The sequence below is a fragment of the Triplophysa rosa genome, linkage group LG17 (assembly GCF_024868665.1).
Source record: "Triplophysa rosa linkage group LG17, Trosa_1v2, whole genome shotgun sequence".
Lineage (NCBI taxonomy): Eukaryota > Metazoa > Chordata > Actinopteri > Cypriniformes > Nemacheilidae > Triplophysa > Triplophysa rosa.
The window spans coordinates 11,036,089-11,049,748 of record NC_079906.1 but is presented as its reverse complement, the minus strand read 5'-3'; the positions used below and the strand labels follow the sequence as shown (position 1 = coordinate 11,049,748).

General features: G+C 37.9%; 1 protein-coding gene across 1 annotated transcript in view; it reads left to right on the top strand.

The window, feature by feature from the left end:
• The window catches only part of ralgps1 (Ral GEF with PH domain and SH3 binding motif 1), a 112,977-nt gene that overhangs the window by 61,912 nt on the left and 37,405 nt on the right, over positions 1–13,660 (top strand). The window lies entirely within an intron of this gene.

Here is a 13,660-nt window from a genome sequence, read left to right as displayed (position 1 = left end):
ATGACCTTTTCCTCCTTCACTTCAAATGAAGCCTAATAAAATCTCTGGCATACAGTGGTGGTTCTGTTAAAATCCTTAATTTCTCCAAACAGGAAATCGCTTTGTGGGTATTTACAAGCTTTGGGATGTTTCCTTGTGGAACATTTGCAGTCCGTGAGACTCACAAGGTGTTCTCACAGCAGATGTTTAACAGAAAGTGTTTCTTGTTAGGGTCAAAGCTCACCTGGTTTTTTAGGAAGAACAGCTGAGTACAGGACCTTGTTGAGAGCTGTAAGACACATTGACCAACTGTATCCCACTATCATCTGTCTCTGATCAATCATCACCCATTCACTGTTTAGACTGTGTACACACTTCTGTTCTGAAAGTTTCAACTCAATCTCACAGCAAAAACTTAAAGGGATAGTTCACCCCCCCAAAAATCTATCATTTAATCACCTTCTAGTTGTTCCAAATCTGTATAAATTTTTTTCCCCCATTGATGGTAGTCAATGGGGGGCAAAATCTGTCTGGTTTTAAGCATTCTTCCAAATATCTTTCTCTGTGTTCATCACAACAAAGAAATTTATACAGATTTGAAACTACTAGAGCAGTGGTTCTCAAGCTTTTTCGTTGTAAGGCCCGCTTTGTGTAGGGTGCATCGTTTTGCGGCCCCCAAATAAACATATAATCTCAAAATAGATTTAAATAGATTATAATCTTAAATTTAACATTTTAATTAAACCAAAAACATATGCCGGTATACAGTGCTGGAAACTTAATTATTTTGTTTGGTGGTCTAATTTTTCTAATGTTTGATTCCATAAAATGTATGATACATTTCTATATTTAAATAAAATGCCACAAAATCTGTGGCCCCCCTGGATCCATCTTGGGGCCCCCCAGGAGGCTACGGTCCCCAGTTTGAGAACCACTGTACTAGAGAGTGAGTAATTCATGACAGAATTTTCCTTTTTGGGTGAACTATTCCTTTAATTATTTTACGCTAATTTTGGCTAATTCGTGTGAATTGGTACGAGCTTATTTGTACGTTTCAGTGCGATTTGCTTTCGCGCCAGTGACGTTTGAGGGGCGGGGTTAAGGGTGGGGCTTCAGTATCGCTTTAGTTTTTTCTAGTAATTGTTCTTCTCTGTACGATTTAAAACGTACGAATTAGCTACCTAGTAAAATGGTTATGAATTCCCGTGCCAAATGCCAAAGTTACTTCTACAATAAACCGGGTTTTAGAACTGGAAACAGATTTCAGGCCAAGACAATATTTTTTTTTTACATTGTTCATGTGGAAATAATATATTTTGAGTAGGCAAAGAGCATTCTGGCCAAAGTGTCAAAGTTAATACTTTAACTGTATAATGTGAATAGAAGGACAGAATACTGAAAATGACTTTTTAGATTTGATCCTGCTTTTTTCCAGAACTGTTTTGTTGCTGCTAGGTATAGAATACTGCTTTGTTTGGCAGAAATGTCTTCTGGAACACAATGTTGAGTTTTTAGCGCTATGCCTGATATCCAGAAAGTCTTGAAAATAATCTCTTACTTCTTCCTGACGGAATTTGCAATGAAGCAGTAAAGGTTGGCATGGAAAGAGAGTATTGGAACATTCTCTGTGATGCGTTTAGGCCACATATACACTTCTTTTGAAAGTGGAATGGAATTCCATTATGTCAAAATTATGATGCCTGACATAACAAGCATTTGGTCATCTTGTGAATAATAAACATGAATGCGATTCAATGTCTTTTACAAACAGACATTTACAGTACTACACCACTTTTCAAGCTGGATAACGTTTGGAAATTCAGCTTTGTACTATTTGTTATGGTGTAATGAGAGCCCAGTTACCACGGCAACTTGTATTTACACCAGACACACACAAAGTGGTGTCACACCAAAGACTTTATAAGGTAACCTCTTGAAAGTGATCTTTCATCAAACCGCTATTGATGAACATACGTTTTCCACATGCTAGCGGCAGGACGTTACGCACCATGTGCAGCCCCCCCGCGTTTCGTGTGACTCACAGGGCCAGGCGGCATTGTGGTTCCTGAATAGAGCTCTAATCTGTATCATAGACTGAGTTAACTGTGTCAGATTCTTTGTCGAGGAGTGTGCGCTTGGATTTTCTCCAAACACAGTGTGTAACTGTGGGCCGCTTCTCTTTCCAGTGATAATCCAAAGCAGGTGCAGCTGCGATAGCAGATGTTTTCCTGTGTATTGTACGGGTGGTGACCGATAATGTTTTTGAAAAACAAAATTAGGTCACGTGGGGTGAATCGAGGGAAGCATTCTCACTGTCACAGTCAAAGCTTTTAGCGAGTTGTTCTCAAATAAATAACTCCCATGGCTGCTTCTCACTTCAGAAAGAAAACAAGCATCTGTTGCTAAACGTAGTCATTCGGCTGCAGAAATAATTGTGATGAGAAAGGTGAAAGTAATATCCGGAGCTGTCATCTCTCTCGATTTAACCTTACCCACTGTGAAACATCTCATGACACTTGTTTCAATTTCCTTACCAGATGTGAGCGATTCATCCATCTGCGAAGACATTCGCAGGCATTACTCTTCAACATAAACAAGTTCATTATTATTCAGAGGTTTATTTATTAGCAAACACTTGTACTGATAATGAACAGAATTGTGTTCTTATGTGCCTTTTAAGTGCGTCAAGCAAATATTACAGAGCTTCCATGCAGCCCTGAGATGTCTTCATTGCCCCAGACATCATAGCTTGTAATTTCTCAACCTTCCCTTTAGCAAACACAATAGCAGTTCAAAAACGAAATAATTTAGCTGAATCACAAAACAAAACAAGAAAAGCAAGAGAAAGGACATGACCGTGACAAGAATGTGCTTCAGACATCGTGCTTTTCCTGCAAGCCTCTTTTCCAAAAATCTTCCATGTCAGCATCGATACCGAGAAACAAGTTGAAAACTCACAAATCACAGCATCCACGTCAAAAACAATCACATTTTACCTAGTTTTTCGTTGTGTTTCACCTTTTGTTAGGTTCTCCTGTCCCGTTCTTTCCATCTGGTTTTTGTTTGTTCCAGTACTTTTGTTTAGCAAACGGACTTGTGTTTGGTAACAAGGCTCTGTTGTATATGCCTGGACTCGGCTCAGTTATGGGCCCTGAGCCACTTGATTGCACAATGAGAACATTTACGAATGTCTGTCGTTTTTGCTGTGACTTGGTAACACATTGAGGGCAAACCTCTGATAATCAGAAAGCGGACAAGGAGTTGAAAGGATACAGAATGATAATAGTTTATCTGGAGGATTGGATGGTGATTGTGGCCTCTGTTATACCTGATTGAAGCGTACCCTTTGTTCCTCATGTGTATACGCAAAGAGCGTGATATCATCATCTTGTGATGCCAGCACTTATCTTCAACAGTAAAAGCCTGTGTGCTTGTTTTTTGGAAGGTAGATGTACACACTAAACAAATGAGATGACTAGTAAAAATGCTTCTATATACAAGTTTTGTATTTAATACAACATCTGAATTAGATTTTTTTTGTTTTCACCTTCTTATGATGAACAGTTCACCTCAGAATGAAAAATAATTTGCTCACCCTCAAGTTGTTCCAAATCTGTATAATGTCTTTGTTCTGATGAACGCAGAGAAAGATATTCGGAAGAATGCTTGTAACCAAGCAGTTCTTGCCCACTATTGACTACCGTAGTAGGAAATATTGCTTTATAAATTGCTTTGTTCTGTTGAACACAAAAGAAGATATTTTGAAGAATGTAGGAAAGCAAATAGTTCTGGGGTACGTTTGACTACCATTGTCATTTTTCCTACTATGGTAGTCAATGGTGGCCAAGAACTGTTTTGTTACAAGCATTCTTCCAAATATCTTTCTCTAAGAAATTAACACAGATTTGGAACACGTCAAGGGTGAGTAAATGATTACAGAATTTTCATTTTAGGTGAACTGTCCCTTTAATAGCAACATGCTCTCAAACTGGGATGATTTTTGCCAGTTGTGCAAAAGTTGTCACTGAACGTTAGGAAATCTGTCCCTTTGTCCTCATTTAACTTGGCCGATGTCACAATACTTGCTCCTGCAAATTTGACTTAAAATTTGATTCCAAATACTTTCTTTCTGTTTTAAGATTTGTACATGTACAGTATGTACTTTATGTGGTCATACTGTCGCTTTTCTGTCTTCCAAATCATGACTTTGTGTGTGAATGGTTAGATTTGGTTATGATTAGGGGTGGGCAGGAGTACCCGAGTACTTGAACGTGACAGTGACGATCGGTCATGGGTCTAAAATATATATTTTTTATTAAAATTATTTTCTTTCTTTCTTTCTGGTTATGCTGGCTTTTTGGGGTGGTATGAGATTTGATAGGTTGTGTTACGTGAGGTTGTGGTCCAGAGTCAAGACCGGAGCACAGCTGTTAAAAGTGCACATTGATGGCAATCTTGTCAACATAAATGTTTGTGTCAGTGTTGTAATTTAAATCTTTTCATTATCGCCATCATGCACACGCCCCGCCTCCACACATGCCCAGCCCCGCCCCCAAATACTCGAGTTTTTAAAATCTCTCCAGAACTTGAATGATGAAAGATGATAAAAAAAATGCCCATCCCTGTACATGCTGTAAAGTGAAGTGGTGTCAATTTTGAAATATCTGGTAATAGGTACAGTAAGCTCAGGAATATGTTTTGATTTTAGTCATTTTAGCAGTTTGAGAGAGTTTATAAATGTCTAAAAAATGATGGCATCGAAGAAATCAGATACAGTATGTAATGTGACAGTTTTGAATCCTATCTCAGATTAAAAGACAATCTGTCTCTCTGATCTTCTGTGCATGAAGATTCATGTGTTCAAGTTTTCCAGCCATGGAAAAAGTGAGCATGTGAGGTCATGACAATTCCTCAGAGCAATCTGCAAGAGGCAACAGTTCATGCTATTGTTATTTAAGTTTTGATGTTCTTTGGATTCTAACTATTGCTAGGCGCTGATATAAGGATTCAGTGTTTTATGGCACTGAGTGAGCCCGTTCGGTAAAGATAGAAAAGGGCTTTGCCGGGTGAAAGTCTGCTTATATAACTAGAAAACGAATCTGTGACATCATTCCAGCTGCAAGGATCAGGAATCACAGGGGGACTGGGATGTAGGAGTAACTTTCATGTATTTAAGATATAAGACCTACATTTATTCCTTTGAAGTGTCGAGCGGAGGTAGACAAGAATTGTGTGGATTTGTTCAAGAGAAGCTTGGTGCCTTTGGGTTTTGTGCTATCCTGCACTCGCATTGTGCTTATGAATAAGTCCCAAAACACATCAGATCGGCCTCTTTAGCAGGGCCACCGCATGGATTCTACTGGGTAAACATTAGTCAGAACAAGGCTAAAGTGTTCTCCCGTCTTCATCGATGATGGATGTCCTCACGTTGACCTCAGGTGACCCTTTCACCCCCTGCGCCTCAGATTACTCATCCTTTCCACTCTGAAATAACTGACAACGGCACCGTGAAAAGTGGGTTGTGTTGCAGACGGCAGGAAAGTTACTCTTAAAGCTGTCTACCTTGTTAAGTCTTCATAGAAAAGATTATTGTTCAGATTGTTTGACATCAGCCCTTAAACTGTTAAACAACAGTAGGACATTCTAGCAGTTGCAAGATGTCTTGCAAAACAAATGATGCATAAATAGAGCATACATGAAATTATGTAAAATGAATGTTACGTTACGTGACATTGCATTGCGTTGCGATTTTATACACTTTATATACTGTATGTTCTGTGAACTCTTTAATGTCATTCTTTTTATATCAGCAGAAGAAAAGATACTGGACATCCAAATAATTGAGTCTGTTTGAGTCCGTACTTTCACTGAGCAGGTCATCAGCTTGATTTTGATTGCCAAAACAGACCTTTATAATCGGCTCCTGTTACAATTGCACCCATCCTCCCCCTCCTTCATTCACTCAACTGCCCTGCACTTCCTGTTAAGGCTAACCAACCGTGCAGCTGAAAAATTGAATCTGACAGTTTGTTTTGAATGAAAGTTTTGACCCCTGATATTTCTGTGCATGCTACTTAAAGTCTCCTCGGCTTCTTTATGTTGTTAGTTCTGGCTTCATTTTGAGCTGACTCACAGCTGTCTCCCTCACCTGTGAATAATAGCTCTCGCCTTGACATCAGCACGTTCACGCATGTAACAGTAGCTCAACCCCAAGTCATTTTCCATGGTGTCATTGGGGGGGCCTGAGCATGTGCGCTTTAATTGAAAAATGAGATCTGGCTATTGATTTTGCACCTGGCCGTATGGTGTATAGTGTGTAGAAAAGCGGGCCTGTTTGTGTGGGTACTGGCCTTTGTATGATGATGATGATGTATTTGTTTGCATAGGGAAACGGCTTCAGTTGTTAAATTACATTATCTGGTTTAAGATGGCTACTTTATTTTACTTTACTTTAATACTGTGCATAACTTGCTCAGTTAGGTGGGATCAAATTAACAGCATTAATGTTAAAAATAAAGATGTGTTGCTAATAGCTTTCTCTTGCCATTTTTCTCTTGCGTGTGACTTATTTTTTTTTACCTAAATGCTTTTATATGGAGGTGCTGACTTTGCATGTTGCATGTTGCTACTGTTCTACTACATTCACCATAATTCATTTTCTTCTCCAAAGTACTTTGGAATTTTTGTACGTCCTAAGTATTATTTTCCTGCTGTGCTTATCATGTTTTCTACTCAAGCCACATGGGCCTGGTGCGATTTACAGTTATTTTTACAGGATACCCCGGTGTCTTCTGTCCACAAAAATTGCTGAGGCACTTTGTTAAAAAAACATGAATGATATGAATTTTAATCTCTTTTCCCTGTAGTTTCCATAGTTTGGTAGTAGGGTCTGTATGGTAATAAAATAGTCTCCATCATAATGTCTTTGACCGCCTTCGGGAAGAATCAAAAACTTGGCCGAGCGTACATTATTATGAAATTGTTATCACATCCCGGGCTTTCCTAAAGCTCATAAATCCATAGTTGATAGGAACAGCAGACCCTCGGTTTTATTTGACAAAAAATCTGCCATCTGCCAAGAAAAGGCAGCCAGAGCACTCCACATTTGGATTAAAAGAATATTCAGAAAAGTGGAAAAAACTGAGCCCCACCAATTTATGTGTACCAGCTAATTGAATAAAATGTGCTGTAGTTTCCATTACATTCAAATAGTTCTGACTGTTAATTCTGATTACACAAGATTTCATTAAGTGCCTGTAAACACATACTGTACCTGTGAAGACACATTCTGTATTAATGTGCCAGCTTGCTATGTTGCTTGGCAACCGCAAACCGCCTGCAGGTAAGATAATAAACTATATTATTTGTCAAGATCTGTTTGTTCAAATAATAATTATTAATAATCATAACTTACTGATTTTTTCCCTATTGCTGTCACCACAATTTTACAAAACAAATAAGACACTGACTTGAATCTGAAAATTACAGTGATTATGCCATGGGTTAGGGGGGGTTTAAAGCGGTCAAACACCCCTACCCATGGCAAAATCACTGTAACATACTGTAACAACTCCACTGCTGATACAGCATTTAGTGACTATGATTATAACTGCGATTGGTTGTACTGAAACAGTATGGATAAGCTATTAAAAGTCCAAATAACTTTAATTTGTATGAATATTTTACTTTCTATTTAGTCTACCGGAAGTTGTTCACCCAAAAATGAAAATTCTGTCATGAATTACTCTAGTTGTCCCAAACCTGTATACATTTCTTTTTTTGGTTGAACACAGAGGAAGATATTTGGACGAATTCTTGTCACCCATCAGTTCTTGGTCACCATTGACTACCAAAGTAGGAAAATGACAGTGGTAGTCAAAAGTGCCCCAGAACTGTTTGCTGTCCTACATTCTTCAAAATATCTTCTTTTGTGTTCATTAGAAGAAAAAAATTTTTTAAGTTATTTTCCCTACTATGGTAGTAGTCAATGGGCTCCAAGAACTGCTTGGTTATAAGCATTCTTCCAAATATCTTTCTCTGTGTTCATCAGAACAAAGACATTTATACAGATAGCAGAATTTAAATTTTTGGGTGAACTGTTCCATTAAGATATTCCATATTCCTTTTTGACAAGACAGTTCTCTGCACATCACAAAGAAGGTATCTATGACAGGAGATTATAGTGCAGCTTTCAACAGGTGACTTCCCACCGCGGTAAGCAGAGGTCCATTGTAGTAAAAGAGCAAGGCTTTCAGAGGATGACAGCACTTCTGTAATGCAGAATAAATAGAGAGGGATAAAGATAAGTGTTTCCAGTAATTATCCCAACTGAGGATTCTTCCTCCGACATTCACAAAAAGAAAGACGTCATTTTGTCTTCAGCTGAACGCGTGGAAAAATTCCATCTGCTGGATGTTACCGGAGGTCGTCACTCAGTGGCTGTGCTTAACATAAACATTGTGCTTATGGTTAGATGTGCTGAGGAAGACGGACGATGCAAGATAAATCTGACTCGTTTCAGACTGAATGAGATACACTGTCAGAAGGTTTTACATAGTTTCCCAGTCCTTACTAAAAAATTACTTTCTGCTGCCAAAAACAACCAAATCAGTTATACCTTAGAGCAGGGCTATTCAATTAGTTTGTCATGGGGGCCAGTTCATGAAAAGCATCCCAAATGAGGGGCCGGAGAGATATGGCTTGCAATACTAGGGATGACACAACAACAATAAGAAATCTGTTTTATTTTTTCCCAAATTTTGTTTTTTCTGTTTAAATGTTTCTGATTCTGATTTCCGTCCTTTACTATACAATATACAGTATTTACCCACATGAAAAAATACTTCAGTATACTACAGTATTCACTTATAAACTATATTAAAAAACCTGCAGTAGATACGTTGAACCATACAGGGAAAAATAAAAATAGAAATAAAATTGTTTTTGTTTTTTAGTCTACTTAAATGCAAGTAATATTTTTTTATAATAAATTCTAATTTCGTATAATTTTACTAGCACATTTACTTTAGTTTACTAGGGCTTTAGTTTACTAAAGTAAATAATATACTCAGTGGTTGAACTATAAAAAAATCAAGAGGGATGGTGTGGTTAAATGTGGGTGTGTTATAACTTGTTCAAGTTAACCAGACTTTTATTTTGAGGGGTCGCCGCAAAGGGTGTTTGGTTTGACAGTTGCTTTTCTCACATGAAACAGGTTATGTGCGTTCTCTTAAAGCTCCACGAGCACACGCAAAACAATTGCAGATTACATATTTACACACCATCTGAATATTTCTAAAGTTACTCATGCACAATTTGAATTGTGTTAGCTGTTCGGTGCTACTTTTTGAAATAATACATTTGCCATATTCTGTGCCATTCCGCGTTACACAGCAACATATGCCTGGATTCCGCAATTCAATCATAGGGTCCTAAGTTAACTATGGGAGGCCGTATGTTGTATTTTTGTCCCATAAGACACCCAAAGTTTTTTTCTACATTTAAACGTGCTGATGTTGTATTTTAAACTGCACAACAAAAACATTGGTGCATTGTAAGACGCCCAAGCAGGCTTTTCTACATTCAAACACGTTCATGTGTTGTATTTTAAAACTGCATAACAAAAAAAGAGAAATTCAGTGAAACAATATTAGCCAGAGGCGCTGTTCTCCGACGCGCTATTCTCCGCCCTTGCCTCTGTATTTTTGAAATGGTGGTCCTATTCGTGCTAGCAAAATGTCAGAAATGAAACTAATAAAAGTTAGTCCGTCATCGTTCTGTTTACCGCGTCTCACAGGAGAGGCTGCTTGCGAGTCGCGCCTTTCGCCTAATGTCACGTGACTCCTGCTCTGTGCTGCATGGAACAGACGCGCGTCAGTTCGTTCCCGACTGAACTAAATTTAGAGATTCTTTTTCACACTGTGCTACTTGAAGGGCCGGAACAAATTACACCGCGGGACGCCAATTGAATAGCCCGGCCTTAGAGGAAGAGTGGAAGTATAAGCTCTGTAATAGTATCTCTGAAGAAATTTTCCTTTTGCCATTAGGCTACATACTTTCCCTTCAACCTTGCACACTTGTTATAAGAACTGCTGATTTTAATTTTTCAAGTGGCTTGTCAACCAGAGATACCAGAGAATCAGAACCTGAGCCTGTCATATGCATCAAACAAAAATTTGGGATGTTTGTAATGCTTGGTTAGAAACATCACAATTTACATAATTTTTGCTTCAAATTGTACACATATGCAGTTATCGCAATGCAAATTTGTTGAAGTTGAATACATAGCTTGCTACTCATCATTTCACTGTTGCTAAACTTATCAGGTGTACATCATTCTGAAAGCTGATTGGTCCGTGTTAATGAACATTGCAGCTTCAATGCTTCCAATGGTCTGTGTGACTACCCTGTCATCAGTCTCGACCTGTGCCGACCGGGTGTAAGAAATATCTCACTAGTTCTGGATTATGCCTGTTGTGGAGAACTTTTGATTGATGGCATTTTCTCATAATTATCCCTAATTGTGTTTTGCTTTTTCAAGGCTTGAAGTGAAACAGTGCAGTCCTAGTGTAAGTTTCAGCCTGCCTCACTAATTTCCTAAAAGACGACACTTTAAAGTGCCATCATTGCAACGGTAGGCTGATAGCTGGATGTTTTCAGCTTCCTTTGAAGTACTGATCACTCACAAGTTTTAAGTGTCTGTAAAATTGTGACATGCTAGCCTTGATCTCAATAGTAATCATAACTTGTTGTTTAACTGGGGGAGTGTTTCCTGTTTAGTCAAAGCTGGAGGACTGCGGAGAACAAGGTGTGCTCTGTCGATGTGTGCTGAGTTAATGTATGTTTGGGTTCAGGTCTGATGGGTTTTATGCCTGCTGCATTGAGGAACAGAAAAGGAACGACATGGTCGGCATGTTACGCTTCATGCCATGCTTAAGATATTGCTGGGTTTGCTTGTGTTAACTGCAGGGGGACCTCGAGTTGTGTGTGTGGACACCAACTCTCAGCCCCTAGATATTCAGGAAAATCAGAAGTACTTGTTTTGTTCACACGTAAAATCTATTTTAAAATGAATATTGGTCACAATACTGCACAAATAACAAGCACAGTTTTTTGTTTTCCTGTGTTGATGGATTTTGTAATGAGAAGGTGAAAAGTTTTCAGTTAGAACATAACAGGAATAAATCACGATTTTCCACTTTGTCGCTGGTGCAAGGATATTTTAGTTTACTAAAAGTTTTAAAACATTTCTAAAATATTTGCATAATTATTTATATTATTATTATTATTTTATTATTTATTATATTACTTGACCAACTTATACTAAGCAAAAATGAGAAATGTTGCCTCAGGACTAAACTGCACTGCAAAAAATGACTTTCTTACTTAGTCTTTTTTTCTTGTTTTTCAGTAAAGATCTAAACATTCTTGAATCAAGAAGCATTTTCTTGATGAGCAAACTGACCTAAGAAAATAAGTCTTGTTTTTAGTAAAAAAAAAATGAAATGTCAGTGAATTAATTAATTTCTTAAAACAAGCAAAAAAATCTGCCAATGGGGTAAGAAAAATATTCTTGAATTGAGTGACTAAGAAAAAGGTAAACCTTAATTTAAGATTATTTTTCTTACCCCATTGGCAATTTTTTTTGCTTGTTTTAAGAACAAATTCACTGAAATGTAATATGTTTGACTAAAAACTAGACTTATTTTCTTAGGTCATTTTGCTCATCAAGAAAATGCATCTTGATTCAAGAATTTGTAGACATTTTTACTGGATAACAGATTGTAATAAACATGAGGCGTTTATGCACGGTTGTGCTTGGATTTGAAGTTGTTTGTGTGTGGATTGTCCAATGCCAAACCGCGTAAAGAACGTCTCAAAATCCAAATGCACAGAACAGGATGAATGGACGCGCGCTGCAGGATACACAAATGCACAACTTCTCACTGGTATGCGCAAAATGATTATACATGAACACAAAATAAAACATTGTATTCACAAATCTGTCTCTATTTGTACAAATCGCCTCGTTTATTACAATCTAAATTTCACAGATTCAAATCATACGGCATTTGTTTGTGAATAGTAAAATGCAAGTGTAACTTGTAACTTGAGAAACTCACATTCACGGATGACTGTGCATGCATTTGTTAATCATTTTGAGATGAAATTCATCCCATAAAGTAGAGCCACATAAAAATAATAAAATAATACAATCTGTAAAATAAAAAAACATAAAAACTAAAAAGATTAAAATAAAAGCAGATTCAAAATATTAACAAAACTACAATTAAACTGAAAACTAAATTGTAATAACTCTAACCTGGGAGCAGTAGGGGTAGGGACATTATAAAGAGCAATCTGGACAAAAGTCTGTGTAGTGCAAGAGGAGTCAACATTTTTGCTTGGTTTTTCTCAAAATAAAGACCTAAAATTAAATAAGCAAATATTGCAACATGAGTCATCAACATTTTTGCTTTGTTTTTCCACAAAATAAAGGCCTAAAATTACATAAGCAAATATTAACTAAAGTGAGGATTGTTAGTGTTATGGAGAGCACTTGAGCTAACACACATGGATGAAAAACTAACATATGTTTATCTTTTATTAAAACTATCTGTCTAAGTTTGAAAAATATTGCCAGCCAGTCGTTTCTATTTCATCAGCAAAGCCCTTTGCTGACAAAAAGACTTTTTCAGTCCTGCTCACATTAAGAACAGCAGAGTTCTGTGAAATGTGATCAACATGCGTGCACCCAGAGCCAGTGTGGTACATGTCATTCTCCCATTGAGTGGATGACTTATTCTTGTGTGAGAATGAGAAAGCTTTTTAGACATTGTTCACAGTAGGGGGCAAGTGGCCCGTCTCAGCAGAGGCAGACCACACATTTCACCAGTTTATGAGTCAGTTACATTAAAATGCTATTCGTGGAATCATTTCGAATGAAAGAAACTTTTTCTTGATTTTATTGCAGATGTCTGGTAACATACTAGACGATGGTGGATGTGTTTTTGAATTTGTTTCTTTTGCTCATCAGTGATGCAGCTCCAGTGTGCGAGCTAAAGCTTTGACTCTTGTTCTGATTTTGAAGCAGGCCAAAGATCATTGTGAGATCATATCCTGTCTACAGGATAAATCCCTGGGAAATGCTTTAGTCAGAGAAATCCAACCAAAATACGACCCACGGAAACCAGGAACAAGAGATGACCTCGTGTTCCCTTGACCCAAAAACGTACATTCTGTCATTATTTGCCCACCCTCGTGTCATTTCAAACCCTCTTCAAATGTTCTATGGATCACTGTTTTTCAAGGATCTGTTTATTTTTGGGCTTTAGACGATATGGACTTTAGTGAAGTCTTTAACTTGTATGAAAGGAGTTTCTATAACAGTTTCTGGTCATTCCCGTTCTGGCATAAAAGACACTGAAGACCTCAGCCTTTAGATACTCTGGCACTAAAGTGATTTATCACAGAGCTGTAGCTTGTTTTCCGATGCGCACCATTAGCTTCCCTGTACCAATGTTTTGGTTGCGTTGCTCAGGACCTGCGTTCAGATGAGATCCTGGTGACGCGGTAGGGGCGAGACCTCCACTTCGAGAAGCAGGCATGGGTGAAGACAAGGCCTCGGTTCTTGGAGGAGGTGCTCAGCGGGTGATCGCTGCACTTGAAAGAGAGCCATTGT